Raw genomic sequence first — 14,503 nt, forward strand, 5'->3', positions numbered from 1 at the left:
CAGAAAAAAATTATTTAACATTAAAATAATCCCCATCTTGCGCTCTATCAAAAAAATATATAAAACAAATCGGGTGGGGGGGCAGCTATTCTACACTTTACCCAAAATTGCTGGCATGTAACAATATTATATTTATCATATCTTTCTAAATAATAAATTGCGGTTAAAACTTTTTGCATTATTGTAATCCTTGACAAACAATTAACCCAAAACAATAAACAAAACCAAAAAAGGACCTATTGTTAAAAATAGCCCATTCGATAAAACCATAAAACTATGAAGCTTTTTAGACATTTTTAGAATATTTTTTATAAGAAAGCACTTGCATGTGATATTCTAAAGTTCCCATAAAACTTATCGTTTGTCCTTTATATATACTAGGTTTAGTTTCGACGAAAATTACGACGCCATCGTTGAACCTAGGAATATGAATGTTAACATTCATCCTCCTAGGTTGAACCAGAGATCCTGGCAGTTATAGAGATGCGAAACTCCCTATACCCTAAGAAAACCAGTTTTTTTTTTAAATTTTTGCCGATCGCAGCGACGCCTGTACGTGGGGAGTAATCGCAGAGATCCTAGGATTGTTACCGTTGTTTACAATTTTTGCGTCTCTCGGCTTGAAACGGGCGCTTCCTTCCGCCCGAAGGGCGGCGCTGATGCTTGCATTTTTTTGTTAGGTTTTCGGCGGAGTTTCGCATCTCTATAACTGCCAGGATCTCTGGTTGAACGGTTGCACTACATCCGTAATTTCATAAATAGGCCTAATAAAATAATTTTATCACTAAGATACTAGTGTCTTACTATAATCGCATACGTGCACCCAAACAAGTTGAAGCAGCGACAAAAACGAGGTTTTTGTGTAGTTATAAATTGTAATTATAAAGTAACAATAACATTTCCTGAAGTTTAATAAAAAAAACCGCTATGTATCGTACATTTTTCATTGGCCTGGCTCGCGCCCTTGCCTCCTCTAGAAGAAGGAATGGAAAGTTGGAAACCGCCGTCAACAACTCGCCGTTAATCGCTGCAGCTGCTGCCGCGGCCTTGAAATTTGTCTCTGAATACGGGTCTCGATTTTCCAAAAGTGAGTCAGTGACTCGGCCTGCAGCTGCAAGAACTTTAGCATATAGGTGACGGTCGAAGTTCCGCTGTTAAAGCTCTGGCAAATTTATCTCCGCAGGTATAGTGATTACGTAACGTAGCTCTTCTGTAGCTGCAGTATCTCTTGCATGTAAAAGACCGTGACGGCATGTAAACAGTAAGCTGTATTGATTTCTTACACGTATATTAAAATGATACTCATCGTAAATATCAACTATTTTGGGGGGGGGGCATGCCCCCCCCGGAGCCGCCCCTGCAAACAGCCCCAAGTAAGGCACCCTCCCCCTTTTTGCCATGCGATAATTACCGTTTTACCCTTTTTCCCACAAAAATTACTCAAAAACTATCCTTCCAAACCCCCCAGTAAGGCACCCCTCCCCCTTTTCCCATGCCAGAATTACCAGGGTACCCTTTGTCCCTCGCAAAAATAACTCAAAAACTCGCATAATTTCGCTCTCTTCCAAACCCCCCCCAGTAAGGCACCCTCCCCCCTTTTTCCCATGCGATAATTACCGTGTTACCCTTTTTCCCAGAAAAATTACTCAAAAACTATTATTTCTCTCTTCCAAACCCCACAGTAAGGCACCCCTCCTCCTTTTCCCCATGCCAGAATTACCGGGGTACCCTTTTCCCCCGCAAAAATATAAAAAACTCGCCTTTCTATCTCTCTAGCTAGGCTATAGGCTAGTCGAACCACCACCAGTAACAAAGCGAAAGGCAGTCAGGGTTTCTCTCTGTCCCGTGCCACCGTTGTCTTCGCCCGTTTCGTCGCCCCGCCTTGGGTACCCTTACTGACTAAGCAAAAGCACAAGTCTATAGTTGAGCCACTAACAAAGTGAAAGGCAGCAGCTTCTCTCTCCGTCCCGCGCTGTCTTTCTCTTCGTCGTCCCGCCTTTGGCCAGGGCCGTCGAGAGCGGGTCCGGGCCCCGGTAACATTTTACCTCCGGGCCACAAAAGAGAGCATATTTCTTAAAATATCGATGTTTCACGGAAGCATAGTAAAAAGGTATTGAAGTTTTAACGCTTCAATGACAATAGCAGCTTCCACACAAGATAAAAATGAACTAAGACGGAGTCAACATTTTAAAACGATAAATCAAGTTTATTTAAGATGAAACATAATACGAATTGAAGCAAGGTTACATTTTGCATGTCTGTTTTTATACTGAAAATGTAACCATTGAAAAAACATGAAAAAAAAAACGTTATCGGTGCGACAAATAGATTATGCTTTAAAAAATATATTTACACAATAAAAAGATTTTTTCTTTGTTTACACATCGCGAATCTTTATGGTATTGGTCCATTTGATCGAAAAATATGTGATCGACAGTCGATCATTATACGTTGCAATTGATCGAAATTCCATTTGATCGAATCCCATTGTCATTTGTTTCATAAGCTCGAACCATCAAATGATCGAATACTATTTGATCGAATAGTTGATTTTATAAAATGTCTTTACGCTGGCCCAACTTGTTGAAATGTTGCCCTGGAATAGTTCAGCCAATGCCTAAGAATGAGTTCATAAACTCTTTAGTGTGAGAGAAAACGGATCCACAGCTGAAGAGGGGAGGCAACATTTCAACAAGATGGCCAAGGTTATTTTATAAAAAGAACTATTCAAAAGTATTTATAGTACCAGTTGGTATGTTTTTATTTTACCGAATGTCAATATGAAGTGCAGAAGGAATAATGATGGAATAATTCATTGCTTAAGTGCAGAAGGAATAATGATGGAATAATTCATTGCTAAGTGCAGAAGGAATAATGATGGAATAATTAATTGCTTAAGTGCAGAAGGAATAATGATGGAATAATTAATTGCTTAAGTGCAGAAGGAATAATGATGGAATAATTCATTGCTTTAACTGTATTAAGCCACAAAGATGAAGAGATTTTTACTTTATACACTATATGATGGAATTTTTTTATGACATCGACGATAACGGCCCGTTGTTTTTGATATATATAAATAGGGTCAGGTTAGGTTAGGTTAGGTTAGGTTGGTGTACGCGCGCCGTAGGCGCGTATGCACCGTTGTATATGAGGGGTCTGACCACGTTCACGGTCCTTCTATTGCTGTTTTAGGTGGCGATGTACCCGGAAATGACACACGTGACAATTAAATTGCAAACAAGTTAATTAATTTATTAAATTTGAATATGCATATTTCTGTTGTTTGTTTTAGTTTCTTATTATGGAGAAGTACTATGGTTATTTTTCTTTAGTACAGTTTAAAGAAATAATTATTATTCATAGAGTGTACTGTATCTCATTCTGACTAGATGTTGCCTTTTCGATTTGCTCCCAAAAACTAGTAGTTTTACCCTACAGTAGCTTTCGATCAAATTTCGCTCGATCAAATGCCATTCGATCAAATGCAATTCGATCAAATGGAAATTCGATCAAATGGGACCCGTTCGATCATTTGGGAATCGATCAAATAGACTCAAACCATCTTTATCGCTTCCAATTTTCTTCAACAAAAGGTTTAAACCCGGGCCCCCTAAGACTGTACGCGCCCCGGTAATTTGTACCTGCTTCCCCCTCTCTTGTCGGGCCTGTCTTTGGCTTCATGACAGACTAAGCAAACATTCCAGAAAGCTCGGACGTACGAACGACCGACGTACGAAGCCCCCCTTATAATATAGATTACATTTAAGTGCACTAACGTTAAGCAAATTTCAGGTTCAACTGCAATTCCCGCCAACCGACTATCGAGAACTGTCCCACTCTCTCTTTGGCTATTGACATTGACGATCGTAGCGATATTTTACGGCGATGTGTTAACAGCGTCGACCAGCGTTACCAGCACGCATGAAATTGAATCGTTGGAGAAATTGGCTGATTTATTCCGGAAACGGACACTGTGGCTCGCAGTTTTCAAAGGGACATTTATGGAAAATTACGTAAAACATTTGGTAGGAAACCAAATTTACTTATTTAAGAGTCAACTATAGCCGCGTTCTCACTAGACACTTTGGAACCGTTTTAAAACGGTTTCTAAAGTACAAATTGTAAAATTTTACTGTCGAATGTATTTATCGTATGGCTATTAATACAGTTGACACCGAAAATGTTAAATTTTAGCTTTCTAAACCGTTTAAAAACGGTTCCAAAGTGTCAAGTGTGAACACGGCTTATATGTTCCACTATCGTTTTTAATGAGAAAGTGTTGACGATTTCGAAAGCTTAGGGTGCCGATAATGATTATCATTTGCTCTTTTATAAACATCTGCATGGTGGGGTGGCGGATAGGTTAGCCCTTACGCCTCGCAACAAGATGAGCCGGGCTCGATCCCAGCTTGTGCACTGGGTGGAAACTCGGAACAATTCCTTCCGCGTTGAGTTTGCAAGTTCTCTCCCAACTGGTTTAAGGGGTTTTCCCTCGAGTTCTTCGGTTTCCCCTTCCCATAAAAACTTGTCGAGGTTAACGGTAATTGTTAGTGGAGCTGTTGGCTCGCGTGGCATGCAGGGCTTGCCACCACCCTCCTACGTATTGTAGGCCGGCCACCTGTTTAAAGGTGGTGCCTTGGGTATTAGCCTAGCTGATATTTTATTTTAATCTAAACAAGATAAAAAATTCTTGAAAAACCTCAACGTGAGGACGAATCGGAATTTTGAATTTTTTTTTGTATATAATTTTTGTACGAAATTTAAGATATTGTTGTTTTAACGCGTGCTCGATCCCACCCGGTATAAACTTTTAAATATAATAAAAATAATTGAGACGAAACAACCGAAATTAATTTATTCAGAATATTATAAACTAAGTAGTTACAACAGTGAGTTAGACGTACTAAAACAATGTACAATTGAGTTTAACCCTCTTAACAGTACAAGTTTATCAATTATTACGAAGCCAATTTCCATGAAAGAAATATCTACAGAAGGTACTTGTTATTAGTTTTCTCACTTACGCAATACTTGACGCATCTTTAACGCCCATTTTATTTCAACAGTCGCCCATGGTGAAGATAACCTGGGTAAAACCGATACCCTTTGTTAGTTCTTCTTTAGATAAACCCTCGTCTCCTGCCATCTAATTTAAAAAAAATTCTAACTCTAATTTAAAAAGCACTACACCAAATTCAATAAAACAAACCTCGTGGCATAAAACAATTCCTTAATAACAACAAAAAAACCTACTTTAAACCAAACAAGATTTTACCTTTAAATTTTCATACGTAAAATATTTAGACTTTAACAAGCTCACAAAAATTAAAAAACAAAGTTCAATAAAAAATATCCACAGATATTGTATTCATCCGTTTAGTAAAAAACCCCGCCTTATCATAATGGTTCCTTTACTTAAATATTTTGGTAAGGAAGTCAATGGCTCGGCGGTGAACTATCCGCATGGTAACAATGCGACCCGAGTTCAATTCCTGATCACAATCAAGTTTTACATTAAAATACTAAAATATTTAATTATATATAAGATTAATATAATTTATAAATATTTAATTATATATAAGATTAATATAATTTATAAATATTTAATTAAATATAAGATTAATATAATTTATAAATATTTAATTAAATATAAGATTAATATAATTTATAAATATTTAATTAAATATAAGATTAATATAATTTATAAATATTTAATTAAATATAAGATTAATATAATTTATAAATATTTAAAATGATGTAGAATAAATTATAGTACCTAACGTTATAACTTTGTAAAGGACATTCGCCAAAGCTGTTTTTTAGAAAAACACCGTAAATCAACAAGCGTTGGTGGCTGAGTGGTTAGAGTAAATCTCTTGCACGAGGCAGATCCGGGTTCGATTCCCGGCCGGCGCCATAAAATCGCAAAGTCATTAAGAAGAAGTTGGAGAGAAAACGTCCGTACAAACTCAACACCCACAACTGTCATAACACAAATCAACACCCACAACCATAATAACATGAACTCAACATTCACAACCGTTACAATAACGAAATGTCCAATCAAACTGAATTAAAACTGTCGCGATGGTGAGCGTTGACGAAAAAAAGACCATCCAAACCAAACCCAGAAATTTCGAGAACCTGCGTACGCAATGATTAACCTTTGCACACAGACACGGTGATTGTAATAAAGTTAAAGAACCGGTTAATTACTTTAAACGAAATCATGCAGAAAACACTTTAACGGACCTAGCTAAAAATAATCAAAAAGTCTTCAAATTGAAAACACTATTCTTACATTGCATAAATAAAATTTCTTTTTCCAAATGAACAGCCTTCATCGAACGAGTACGGCGATCTTTACAGGCAAGTGGCCGTTGCAATCAAGCGGGATTTTAGAAATCTTCCTGACCTCGACGAGAATAAAATGGCTCTCATTTATCTTGGTAAACGCTTCCGTCAACATTGTGCCTACCTAGGCATCCAAAATTACAATTACTCGGTGGTTAAAGAGCAATTGTACAATATACGAATGGCTTTTGGCTTCAGGAAGAATTTCCAGTGCAAGGATCGGTTTAATTGGGTGTAAGTAATCCCTTTTCCTTTTTTCCTTCCGCCTAGGTTAAATGGTCATGTATACTTACAATTTCTGCAAGATGATTTACCCCAGCCGCTCGCAGACGTGCCGTTAGAAACGAGATGGCGCGTGTGTTTTCTGCACGATGGAGCTCCTCCCCATTTTAGCCACGACGTAAGAGCTCATCTTTTAGGTCGTGGTGGACCAGTTGTGTGGCCAGCATGATATCCCGATTAAACCCATTCGCCTAATTCCTCTGGGGCTATCTTAAAGACTTAGTTTACAAGACTAAAGTTCGGGATGTTGACAACCAGCAACAATTGATTTCTGTGAAACTATCCGCAAAACAGTTGGAATCTTTGAGAGACTTCGAGAATCATTTTACGACGAGCTCGTATCTGTATTAGAGCCGCAGGTGGCCATTTTGACAAGTAACTTCAAAGTGTTATTAAATCTATTGTAGGACGTATGACACTTAATACTCAAGTCTATTAATGACATCTGCTATGGTCATTATCGTCTCTCCATTAAAAACAAATGATTACTAAATGGAAGAAGTTGTAAGCATTCACGAGTACCATTTCGTGTATTCAATTCACTGCGAGAAACATATCCTGTTAAAATTACATGAACATCATGTAAATTATACATATAAGTCCTTATTTCCAAATAACAGGAAAAGGCCTGTTATTTATAAGGAATATAGTATTGCTAAAATTACATTTCGGAATTTGTCAATTGACGTAGGCTGCCCAGTTGAAAATACAATCAAAACCTAGCAATAAAAACACCATAATACCTTTATATATCAAAGATAAATGGATGTAAAGTAAATCTTATATTAATTGGAAAATTAACATTCGGTTTGTAATATATACAGCTTCAGTGTTTCTCAAATTTACAGGAAAATGACTGTAAAGTCTCAACTGCCCAGTTGAAAATACAATCATAACCTAGCAATACAAGTTGGCAAACCAAAATATACCTCTCCTCGGAAGAATGGTCCCTAGTGGTAATAATATCTCGACACGACCCCCAAAGATGTCTCCGCAATTCAGAGTTATTTACGAAAAACGTATTCTCGGTTCAATCCCTGCCCGGTATAAAGTTTTAATTTTAATTTTAATTATTGAGACGAAACAACCGAGTATAATTTATTCAGATTATTATAAATTAAGTAGTTACAACAGCGAGTTAGACTTACTAAAACAATGCACAATTGAATTTAACCCTTTTTACAGTACATGACGCTTAGCAGCCATCGCTTGTCGGTTTCGGGCCCGCTCAGTCTCAACGTGTTCGGAATTCTGACGCTTAGCAGCCAACGCTTGTTGGTTTCGGGCCCGTTCAGTCTCAACGTGTTCGGAATCCCGACGCTTAGCAACCTTCGCTTGTTGGTTTCAGGCCCGTTCAGCCTCAACGCGTTCGGAATCCTGACGCTTAGCAACCTTCGCTTGTTGGTTTCGGGCCCGTTCAGCCTCAACGTGTTTGGAATCCTGACGCTTAGCAACCTTCGCTTGTTGGTTTCGGGCCCGTTCAGCCTCAACGCGTTCGGAATCCTGACGCTTAGCAACTTTCGCTTGTTGGTTTCGGGCCCGTTCAGCCTCAACGTGTTCGGAATCCTGACGCTTAGCAACATTCGCTTGTTGGTTTCGGGCCCGTTCAGCCTCAACGCGTTCGGAATTCTGACGCTTAGCAGCCATCGCTTGTCGATTTTGAACACGTTCCGCCTTAACGTATTCGGAGTCTTGACGCTTAGCAGCCATCGCTTGTCGCTTTCGAGCACGTTCCGCATCAACATATTCAGAGTTCTGACGATTAGCAGCCCTCACTACTTGACCGCGAACACTTTCAGCTCTACTGCAATCTTCCGAGCTTTGCCTTTTCATATCAGCTTCCATCAGGGTTTCACGATTTATTTCATCCTGCCCTTTCACTGTCATAGCATTTGCTTCCATTCGACGAAACTCTTTATTGACAACAGGAACTACCACAGGAAGATTCCCCACAGATCTATGACCAGACAACCAACCATCGTTTTCATCTGCACCTAAATTATTATTCGGCATGTTAGACGCATTCGCTATTTTCTGAGCTGCTAAAATTTTCCTCCTTTAATTTTCCTTCCTCCGAAACTCGGGATCCGCCCTCCGTTCTCTCATCCTGTCTCTAGCTTTAAGCTTTCTTAATTCCTCTTTAGATAAACTTTCGTTTCCAGCCATCTAATATCCAAATTCCCAACTCTGATATAAAAAGCACTACACAAAATTGAATAAAAAAAACCTTGTGACGTAAAACAACTCCCAAATAACATCACAGAAAACCCACTTTAAAACATATCTCACCAAAAATAATAATTTAAAGCCAACAATACCGCCCAAAAGCACAACAAAATCAAACCATTAATATACAAAAACCCAATCGACCAAACTTCGGAGCGAAAACCCAATCGACCAAACTTCGGAGCAACCCAATCGACCAAACTTCGGAGCGAAAACCCAATCGACCAAACTTCGGAGCGAAAACCCAATCGACCAAACTTCGGAGCGAAAACCCAATCGACCAAACTTCGGAGCGAAAACCCAATCGACCAAACTTCGGAGCAACCCAATCGACCAAACTTCGGAGCGAAAACCCAATCGACCAAACTTCGGAGCGAAAACCCAATCGACCAAACTTCGGAGCAACCCAATCGACCAAACTTCGGAGCGAAAACCCAATCGACCAAACTTCGGAGCGAAAACCCAATCGACCAAACTTCGGAGCAACCCAATCGACCAAACTTCGGAGCGAAAACCCAATCGACCAAACTTCGGAGCAACCCAATCGACCAAACTTCGGAGCGAAAACCCAATCGACCAAACTTCGGAGCGAAAACCCAATCGACCAAACTTCGGAGCAACCCAATCGACGAAACTTCGGAGCAACCCAATCGACCAAACTTCGGAGCGAAAACCCAATCGACCAAACTTCGGAGCGAAAACCCAATCGACCAAACTTCGGAGCGAAAACCCAATCGACCAAACTTCGGAGCGAAAACCCAATCGACCAAACTTCGGAGCGAAAACCCAATCGACCAAACTTCGGAGCGAAAACCCAATCGACCAAACTTCGGAGCGAAAACCCAATCGACCAAACTTCGGAGCGAAAACCCAATCGACCAAACTTCGGAGCGAAAACCCAATCGACCAAACTTCGGAGCGAAAACCCAATCGACCAAACTTCGGAGCGAAAACCCAATCGACCAAACTTCGGAGCGAAAACCCAATCGACCAAACTTCGGAGCGAAAACCCAATCGACCAAACTTCGGAGCGAAAACCCAATCGACCAAACTTCGGAGCGAAAACCCAATCGACCAAACTTCGGAGCGAAAACCCAATCGACCAAACTTCGGAGCGAAAACCCAATCGACCAAACTTCGGAGCGAAAACCCAATCGACCAAACTTCGGAGCGAAAACCCAATCGACCAAACTTTGGAGCGAAAACCCAATCGACCAAACTTCGGAGCGAAAACCCAATCGACCAAACTTCGGAGCGAAAACCCAATCGACCAAACTTCGGAGCGAAAACCCAATCGACCAAACTTCGGAGCGAAAACCCAATCGACCAAACTTCGGAGCGAAAACCCAATCGACCAAACTTCGGAGCGAAAATAACAAATAAAAATATATATAATAACCACCCAATCGTTCAGGCTTCAGAGCAAAAATAATTAATAGGTAGAAAAATATATAATAACCACCCAATCGATCAAACTTCAGAGCAAAAATAATTAATAGGTAGAAAAAATATATGATAACTACCCAATCGATCAAACTTCAGAGCAAAAATAATTAATAGGTAGAAAAATATATAATAACCACCCAATCGATCAAACTTCAGAGCAAAAATAATTAATAGGTAGAAAAATATATGATAACTACCCAATCGATCAGGCTTCAGAACAAAAATAGCTACTAGAACAATATAATAACGCAATCAAGCAACAAATTCATCCAAATAATTGAAAACCAAGAACAGCTTACCATTCACAAATACGAATTTTCTACATAATTATACTACAACCGGATAAGCTTTAGGCCACGATGCATTCACTTCAAAATCACCTCTAACACTGGACGATTTCGCGGGGAAAAAATAAGATAAAAAAAAAAGAAAAATATAAACAAGCACAAACCAACGATACGGAATAATAGACCAAAAACAACGTTATCTCGATGAGTAAAATAAAAAAAGAGCATTCCTTTGTCAAAACCACCGATTCGTATGATATTACAAAAGAAAAAAAAAAGTACCGAAGAATTGTACTCTTCCGTTTAATAAAAAAAAACTGGCCTTATCATAAAGGTACCTTCACTTCAATAGAGTCTCACCAGCTAAAGCTTTTGAAAAATTAAGTGACGTAATACACTCACGGTAATGAGCGCCCCCATGAGGGGAAAAATGTTTTAACGTTTATTAAGCGTAAAAATTCCTTCGATCTGGGGGCGCTAGCGGCGTAAGTTATAAGATTTAGTGTGCCATCTTTGATGTTAAGAAATTTAAACAGTGACGTAGGCCGCCATGTCATTTGTTTTCACGGATGCCAATGGTTCGGCGGTAAACTACTTAGTTATCCCGGCCTTCACTACGAGGCGTTATTTCTTCGTTTTAACTTCCTTTCCTCCCCAAGGCATACCCTCCGTTCTCCCCTCTTAACTTTTACTTCGCTCGTAACATTCATTAAAACATAGGCCAGATTGACACACTTTTGGTAATTATGTCACTTTTACCAAAATTTTCAAACTCACCAATCAACTACTTCGTTAGTAAGAAGTCATCACTAACGCACAAACTGACCAATCAACTACTTCGTTAGTAAGAAGTCATCACTAACGCACAAACTGACCCAATTTAGAACAGTTTCTTTTATTTCCGTATGGGGCACGGGAATTTTCGAGGACGGCAGCTAAGGCTACATCTATTTTTAACTGCCTCTCAGTTCCCTATCCTTCCAACGGACCTGTATAAAGATCAAATCAAGACTCGTCCCATAATTTATTTCCGAATTACTAGACGCGGTAAAATAGCATCATTTTATATAGGAGCCTAAAATATCAATTCTTATTGTAAGAATCAGGGCTTCCTAGTTTAGCCCCTGTCGCTCGAGAGTACAGAGGGACATTTTTGACGGGGCCACAAGGCAGATTTTCGAGTAAAAATCGTTAACTAATTTTTTGCGGAAAAATACGAAATATTTTCCGGAAAAAGGGTCTCAGTAATTTTCCGGATAATTTTCCGACTTACAACACTAATTAAACATGATACCAGGAACCAAGATACTGATCGAGAAATACAAGATGATACAACGTTGGCTGGTAGTCGATATCTATCCATTCTGCTCGCAAGGCCGACGAGATCTTCAAGCCCAGAAACAAGTCCATGGAGATCGTCCAGTCTAAGATACCTTTCGAGCACACACAAACAACTTTTCTGGTCGTTACCACGCTCAACGACGCCAAAGCTCAGTTCCTCCATCATCGCCGCAGCGTGACTCTTCACCGCAATCAAGCAGCACATTAATTCAAATACTTGAAAATCAAGCCAACTGCAATAAAAACATCTTACCATTAATAATTCGCTTCGCCGCTAAAATAAAATTATATCACAAATTTTAAGTCAATTAGATAACTGGAAAAATAACGAAGTAGCCAAATAGAATGTTTCTGCAAAAATCAGTTATTTCGCGAAAAAATTAAATACGTTTAAAAAATAATAAATAATAAATTCGCTTTACAATTTAATAGAATAGCTGAAAAAAAAACAATCATATAAAAAAATGGAAAATAAAACAAATCGTTATCTGGATCATTAAACAAAGGTCAACAGAGGTAAAATAAGTCCTTTCCCAGGCCTAACATTTTATTAGATCCACATCCAAATATAAAAAGCAAATTTAGATTTGAACTTTTACCGGCCTTTTTTTAATCGCTATTTTTCCTTCAAAAGTTTGCCTATGACATGTAGTATTTTCATTACAGTCACTTGAGAGTCAATGGCTCAACGGTAGGATGTCCGTTTCCTACACGAAGGACCCGGGTTAGATTCCTTGACGCGTTCATAATTTAGATTAAAATTAAGATAAAATAATTAATTAATTGTAAGTTTAATATATTTTAACAATGTATAAAATGTTGTAAAATAAATAAAGCGTCGGTGGCTGAGGTGTTAGAGTAAATCTCTTCGCGCAGCAGACCCGGGTTCTATCCCGGCCGGCGACAATAAATCGCAAATTGATTATAGGACGTATACCGTGAACATTTGGTGGAAACCCTGCCTTATGGACGTTGAGACGTTTATCGTAACCCTCAGCATTCGGTCCGTTCGAAAAGTCAATACATAGACGTTGGAAAGTAGAATACATACGAAACACAAACATCACAAAAACACAACACGTCACAAATGCACAATATACATGACCATTACAATCGCAACACAAACATCACAAAAGCACTATATACATGAACATTATAATCGCATCACAAAAACACAACACGTCACAAATGCACAATATACATTAACATTACAATAGCAACATAACGAAAATGACTACTAAGGCTCATCTGTCGCGGCAGTGAAGGTTGACGAACAAAATACCAAAAAACCCGAAACGCAACTAACATCCGTTAACGCTCACCATCACGGCAGTTTTGCCACACTTTAGAATCAAAGAAACTGCGTACGCAGTGATTACGCTTTGCACCAAAATTGCGAACGCGTACACATTACACACAAACAGACAGACACGGTGATTGTACAACCCCTCCTAGGGGACATAGTCCCCTCGGAGAGGTAAAAAACACCATAACTAATAAACGTAAGAATTATTTACAAATAATTTAAATAAATAAATAATGAAAAAACTGAAGATTAACTTTCCAATAATAATGAACATAACAATGATAATGCAATGTTTCAAGCTCCCTTAAATTCTAGACTTATTTTATGAAGTGTTCAAAAATACCTTTATTGGCTACTACACATGTTTGCGCTCGTGTATTAGTTGCTAATTTATTTCAATTACTTATTTAGTTTCTTTTGTGTTTAAAACATTTTAACTAAAAAAAGTTAATAAAAATACTTGGTACGTCTTAAATCAATTAATTAACGTTTATTTTGGAGTTTTATTGGTTTATTTAGCTCGGTAAAAGGTAATTTGATTTAAAAAACCTTGGTGGGTATTTTTCTAATTGGAACCATTCTCCTAATCCTAATGGCTCTCGAGATAAATTTTGAATGACCTTGAACTAATGTTTCAAGTTACAAATTACTAACTCTTAAATGTCGTGTCTTGATTAGAATACCACACACGACCTTATTGTTTTGATCTAACATTTTTCGGCTTCCCATTGGTCAAATTAGGTCGGGTCGAAGCTGTTTAGACTTAAAATTAAACGTAGAACACATTTCTAATTGGAATCATTCTTCTAATCCTAATGGTTCTCGAGATAACATTTGAATGACCTTCAAGACCTGGTTCAAGGTCATTGAAATTTTCATTTACATTTGCCCCCTGCATGCTCTATGTAACCTGCAAATTTCAAATTCTTACATAAATCACATTTTGAGTAATTGGCTCTGTGTCGTTTTTTAGTTAACACCCTGTATATACAGCTTCAGTGTTTCTCAAATTTACAGGAAAATGGCTAAAATCTCAACTTTGCTACTGTCAAAACAGGTACCAAAGTGTAGTTTTCATTCAGCCCTGTAAAAAGTAAATAAAGACACTGGTAGAATCAAGCTGCCCAAAAATGTAAAACTTACATCATTCCTATTGAAACTACTCTGGAATACCTATTATGTTCACCATGCATATATGATGAATTTAGGAGATACCTGTAAAATATACAGGTAGGCCGCTAAACAATTTATAGAATTC

Source organism: Leiobunum rupestre, chromosome 4 (genome assembly GCF_980474605.1).
Source record: "Leiobunum rupestre chromosome 4, qqLeiRupe1.1.hap1, whole genome shotgun sequence".
Classification (NCBI taxonomy): Eukaryota; Metazoa; Arthropoda; class Arachnida; order Opiliones; family Sclerosomatidae; genus Leiobunum; species Leiobunum rupestre.